The sequence below is a fragment of the Macaca thibetana genome, chromosome 5 (assembly GCF_024542745.1).
Source record: "Macaca thibetana thibetana isolate TM-01 chromosome 5, ASM2454274v1, whole genome shotgun sequence".
NCBI classification, from domain to species: Eukaryota; Metazoa; Chordata; class Mammalia; order Primates; family Cercopithecidae; genus Macaca; species Macaca thibetana.
The window spans coordinates 102354437-102361148 of record NC_065582.1 but is presented as its reverse complement, the minus strand read 5'-3'; positions in this window follow the sequence as shown (position 1 = coordinate 102361148).

Below are 6712 nucleotides of genomic sequence, written 5' to 3'. Positions count from 1 at the left end.
TTATTTATGCCCAGATAATTAAATTACCAGATTTATGGGCCGAAGTATCTATTTACTTTTCATCTTTTATGTTTGTGGTATCTAGGCCCATTTAGGATTGGAGTAATTTTTCTGATTACCTAATATAGTAGTGCTCCCCCATTTGTCCTTGGGAGATATGTTCCAAGACCTCCAGTAGATGCCTGAAACCACAGATAGTACTGAACCATATATATAGCATCTTTTTGTTTTCTTATAATCAAGAGACCTACAAAGCGACTAATGGGAGGGTAGTATATACAGTGTGGATACACTGGACAAGGGGACATTCACATCCCAGACCAGATGGAGCTGGACAGCATGCAATTTCATCATGCTACTAAGAATGCACAGTTTAAAACTTGGCCTCCAAGTTTTGGCCAAGGTAATGCTTGGCCAAGGTAAATATGATTATGGGAATTTATTTTTTTTTATTTTTTATTTTTTGAGATGGATTCTCATTCTGTCACCCAGGCTGGAGTGCAGTGGCGTGATCTCAGCTCACTGCAACCTCCACCTCCCGGGTTCAAGCGATTCTCCTGCCTCAGCCTCCCGAGTAGCTGGGACTACAGGTGCACGCCAGCACGCCCAGCTAAGTTTTGTATTTTTAGTAGGGACAGGGTTTCACCATTTTCTCCAGGCTTGTCTCAAACTCCTGACCTCAGATGATCAGTCCGCCTCAGCCTCCCAAAGTTCTGGGATTACAGGTATAAGCTACCACACCTGGCCCAAAACTTATGAATTGCTTATTTCTGGAATTTTCCATTTACTAATTTAGGACCACAGTTGACCATGGGTAATTAAAACCATGGAAAGCAAAACTGTTGATAACAGGGACTACTGTACATCTAAACTACTTCTTTTTTGCATAGCTTTGCCTAGGTTTGTATGGCTTTTGAGATGAGCAGTCTCCTGGCCATGGAAAGGTGTTGGATGTATGGTGTTTTAAAAAAGAAATGCAAGAGAAGAGGAAAAGAACCAAAACCGTTAGTAGTACAGAAGTTGCCTCTCCAAAAGCAGCTTGTTTCAGAACCTCTTGCTTGCGTCCTCGTTGACATCTTTCCCTCTCCCCTCTTCAAGATACAGTACACAACTGAAAAGGAATGCAAGCCAATCAAAGAAAGAAGATAAGGAACAGTTGTGTAAAACATTTATTTGCCTATGAATGAAGAAATGCGGAGACACCACCAAATTAATCCAATTCCTGCACTCTCCACTCTGCAATGGAGAGAAATCTGTGTGATCCCATGCACGTATAGAGCCATGGGGAGATATTCCTTCCTCCTTTTCTACCACCTTTTTAAGGAGGTGAAACCGGCAAATATTCTTTAGGCTGGATTTAGATCTCAAAGCTCTGAAAAGGGTACATTTTCAGTATAGCAAGATAGTCTTGAGGAGGAATTCTTCAAGTGTACAATCTCAAATTACTCTGGAGAGTAATGCAAGTATTCGCTTAGGCTTGTGGAACAATCTGCATTTATTCAAGCCTGAGATGGTGGAGGAAGTTCAAGGGCCTCCCACACTGGAAACTGTGTTTAATGATTTGGCATCTCGAGAACTTATCTAGACTAGCAGGAGGAAGTCTAACCGTACAAATGGGCTTCTGTGAGACTTCTTACATATACCACTCCTGTTGAGAGTGCACCTGGGTGCAAACGTGGCAGCCAGATGGCTCCCATGTTCACTCAGAATGTGAGGTGCGGGGGAGAGGGAAGATGACTCTGCCTCCTACTGTACACTAACAACACATTAAGCAAATCAAACTTATCTATACATGAATTTACTTTTAAAAACAGCTCAGAACAATATATTTTTAATTGGTGAAATACTGAGTATATTCTCACACCATACATATCCTTATTTCCTACTTTGCGCAAAAGAATAAATTCATTTAAAAATGAACTAAAAATTTCCAATTCCAGCATTGTATTACTCTGTAATTTAAGAGTAAACAGGAACACATCTTAAATTTATAGAATATTAATAGAATATCTTCTTACACCATTGTAGTCTATAAAGATACTCTCAGACACACAATTTTTCTCTAAAAGCTAGCATTTCCATTCATCCAAAATATAATAATTGATCCAACAAAAGGACAAATAGTTGAGTCACAGAAAGATCTTCAAGGTCCCTCTAAAACATCAGTGATGAAATTGTATTTAGTTTTTTGATAATGCTAAGGGAAACAGAGCACAATGAAGAAGTATGCAGATATAGCAGATGAAGCACACATTTATATAGCAAAGATAATTAACAATATTCAATGCTTCAGCCCAGGAATAGATTAGATTTAGCTTGCATACAATATTTTGTGCTTATCTCAACTCCATCTTCCTATTTAAATTTCTTTGACAGCTTATCTTTTTTTTTTTTTTTTTTTTTTTGCAGTAAACTATCAAACTCCTATAATTGTCCTTCCTCATCACATTCCTTCCTAACACTGAAAATGTATCTTCAACTACTTGCTTAAATAAAACTCCTACTCACCACAGACTGGCCTATTCATTGTTTCCTGAACACACTCACATTCTTTCTACCCGCATGGTTTTGCTCAAGCCCTTCCCCCAAGTGTCTTATAACCTCTTCATTGCCTAGACGGTATCCTTTCTTGAAGTTATAGTTTAACTTCTACCTCTTCAGGAAGTCTTTTCCAACCATCTCTCTATCAAAAGATTTGCATATATTAACGTCCTTGTGGAACATCCTCTTCCTTGCACTCTTTTGGCAAGTATTGTCTGTACTATCATTTGGTATTGACTGTGTTCCTCCATCCATTCACTTGCTATATGGCACATATTAATTCCCTCTTCCCAAGGTCAAGGATCATGTCTACTATTTTTATCCCTAGAAATTAGAACCAAAAAGTACTCAAATACTACCCCTGATAATAATGTTGATGTCATGATAGTGGATCTATGGAAAACAAAGACTAGGATGGAATCTCTTAGGAAATTACTGGGCACAAAAAAAATACGAGTTCATTTCAGAGAGGCATCCTGTTTCCTTCCTATATTCACCAAATAGAAAAGTAGTCTAGGCCGGGAGCGGTGACTCACGCCTGTAATTCCAACACTTTGGGAGGCCGAGGCAGGCTGATCACCTGAGGTCAGGAATTCGAGACCAGCCTGGCCAACACGGTGAAACCCTGTCTCTACTAAAAATACAAAAATTAGCCGGACGTGGTGGTGGGCACCTTTATTCCCAGCTACTCGGGAGCCTAAGGCAGAAGAATTGCTTGAACCCAGGCGACGGAGGTTGCAGTGAACCGACACAGTGCTGCTGCACTCCAACCTGGGTGACAGGGTGAGACTCCATCTTAAAAAAAAAGTATCCTATATTGTAGCTAATCATCACCAATGTCCTTATTTTTTCATTTAAGCATGGTAATCAGGCTGGATGCAGTGACTCTCACCTACAATCCCGGCACTTTGGGAGGTCAAGCGGGGAGAATCATTTGAGCCCGGAAGTTCAAGATCTGCCTAGGCAACATGGCGAAACCCCGTCTCTACTAGAAATACAAAAATTAACCTGGCATGCTGGTACATACCTTAGTAGTCTTAGCTACCCAGGCAGCTGGGGTGGGAGGATCACCTTCGCCTGGGAAGTCGAGGCTGCAGTGAGCTGTGATCGCTCCAGCCTGGATGGAAGAATGAGACTGTCTCAAAACAAAAACAAAAAACCCTGTTAATCATATTCGGTTTGGTGTACATCTTTCAAGACTGCATTTTAAAATTACCTAGATTGTATACTGTACATAAAAATCTTACTCAAAAGTATAATTTTTCATACTTGAAAACTCAGTATGAAATATTAGTTCTAAATTTTCTTTTCTTTATTTATTTATTTATTTTTTTTTTTTGAGACGGAGTTTCGCTCTTGTGGCCCAGGCTGGAGTACAATGGCACAATTTCAGCTCACTGCAACCTCTGCCTCCCTGGTTCTGCAACCTCTGCCTCCCTGGTTCAAGCGATTCTCCTGCCTCAGCCTCCCAAATAGCTAGAATTACAGGCATGCACCACCACACTTTGCTAATTTTGTATTTTTAGTAGAGACGGGGTTTCACTATGTTGGTCAGGCTGTTCTGGAACTCCTAACCTCAGGTTATCCACCCGCCTCAGCCTCCCAAAGTTCTGGGATTACAGGCGTAAACCACCGTGCCTGGCCGAAAATTCTTAAAGGAAAGGTAGTGCATAATGTCAAAGTAGTACTTAATCCTACTAATTGGGTAATGGTATGACTGAAAGCCCAGACTTCACCACTATGTAATACATCTATGTAACAAAACTGCACTTGTACCGCTTAAATTTATACAAATAAATATTTACTTATTAAAATCTTGAATTTCATTTGATACTTAATAGATCTACTGACATATGGAGAAATTTAAAAGAGAAATGTATTATAGAACGAAATTAGATCAGTAAAGAAGTTTATATCAAGGTGATTTATTTTTTCTCAGGGAAGGTTAGATGCTCAAGAAGACAGCATAAAGGAAAAAATAGTCAACATCTCCTAAAATGTATGTAAAGTATTATTATTATAACAGAAAGTAAACCTTTGCAATAAAAATGAGAAGACAGGAAGTTCTAGCTAGAGCTATCAGGCAAGAGGGAGAAATAAAAGGCATCCAAACTGAAAAAGTGACAGTCAAATATCTCTGTTCACTGATGATATAATCTTACACATAGAGAACCCTGAAGACTCCTCCAAAAGACTCCTAGATGTGACAAACGACTTCAATAAAGGTACAGGATATAAAATCAACACATAAAAATCAGTAGCATTTCTATATACCAATAATTATCAAGCTGAGAACCAAGTCAGAACTCAATTCCATTTACAATAGCTGCAAATAAACCAAATACCCAGGAAAATATTTAACCAATGAGGTGAAAAGTCTCTACAAGAAAAACTACAAAACACTGCTGAAAGAAATCATAGATAACACCAACAAATGGAAAAATATCACATGGTCATGGATTAGAGGAACCAAATCGTTAATACTGCCCAAAGCAATCTACAGGTTCAACACAATTCCCTTTAAACTACCAATGTCATTCTTCACAGAATTAGAAAAAATAATCCTAAAATTCATATGGAACCAAAAAAAAACCACTCAAGTAGCCAAAGCAATCCTAAGCAAAAACAGTAAAGCTGGAGGTATCACATCACCTGATTTCAAATTATACTATAACCAAGGCTATAATAATCGAAACAGTGTGGTACTAGTATAAAAATAGACACACGGATCAATGAGATGGAATAGAGAACCCAGAAATAAAGTCACACACCTACAACCAACAGGTCTTCAACGAAGTTGACATAAATATACACTGGGGAAAGCATACTCCATTCACTAAATGGTGCTGGGATAATTAAAGAGTAATATGCAGAAGAATGAAATTGGACTGCTCTCTCTCACCATATACAAAAATTAACTCAAGATGAATTAAAAACTTAAATGTAACACCTGAAACTATAAAAATCCAAAAGAAAACCTAGGAATAGCTCTTCTGGACATTGGTCTAGGCTAACAATTTATGACTAAGCCTTCAAAAGAAAATCCAACAACGACAACAACAATATAGACAAATGGGACTTCATTAAACTGAAAAGCTTCTGCACAGCAAAACAAACAATCAACAGTGTAAACAGACAACCTACAGAATCAGAGAAAATATTCACAAACAATGCATTTGACAAAGGACTAATATCCAGAATCTACAAGGAATACAAACAACTCAACAACAAAAAAAATAACTCCACTAAAAAGTAGGCAGAGGATATGAACAGACACTTATCAAAAAAACACATACAAGCAGCCAATAAACATGAAAATATGCTCAACATCACCAATCATCAAAGAAATGCATATTAAAACCACAATGAGGTATCACCTTATACCAGTCAGAATGACTATTATTAAAAGTCAAAAAACAACAGGTGTTGATGAGGATGCAGAGAAAAGGGAACACTTATACACTGTTGGTGGGAATGTAAATTAAGTCAGCTCCTATGAAAAACAGTACAGAAAATTCTCAAAGAACTGAAAACAGAACTACCATTTGATCCAGTAATTCCAGTACTGGGTATCTACCAAAAGAAAATTAAATCGTATTTTTTTAAAAAAGACAGCTGCACTTGTATGCTTATCACAGCACTATTCACAACAGCAAGGTCATGGAATCAACCTACCTACCTGTGGGATTAAAAAAAAATGTGCTATTATATACACCATAGAATATGCTCAGCTATAAAAAGGAATAAAACCATGTCTTTTGCAGCAACATAGATGGAACTGAAGACCATTATCCTTAGTGAAATGACTCAGAAACAGAAAATCAAAAACCACATGTTCTCACTTATAAGTGAGAGCTAAACAATAGGTACACATGGACATTCAGAATGGAGTCACAGACATTGGGGATTCCAAAAGGTAGGTGGGTGGGAGAAAGGGTGAGGAATGAAATACTACCTGTTCAGTACAATGCATACTATTCAGATGATGGATACACTAAAAGCCCAGATATCCCCACTACACAACATATCCATGTAACACAACTATACTTGTACCCCTAAATCCACAAAAATAAAGTATTTAATTTCAAAAATAAAAGGCGAAAACTGTTTATTTCAGCTCAGAAAAAAAGTCAAAGTACTATCCATCAAGATAAAAGTCTGAGATATCCAA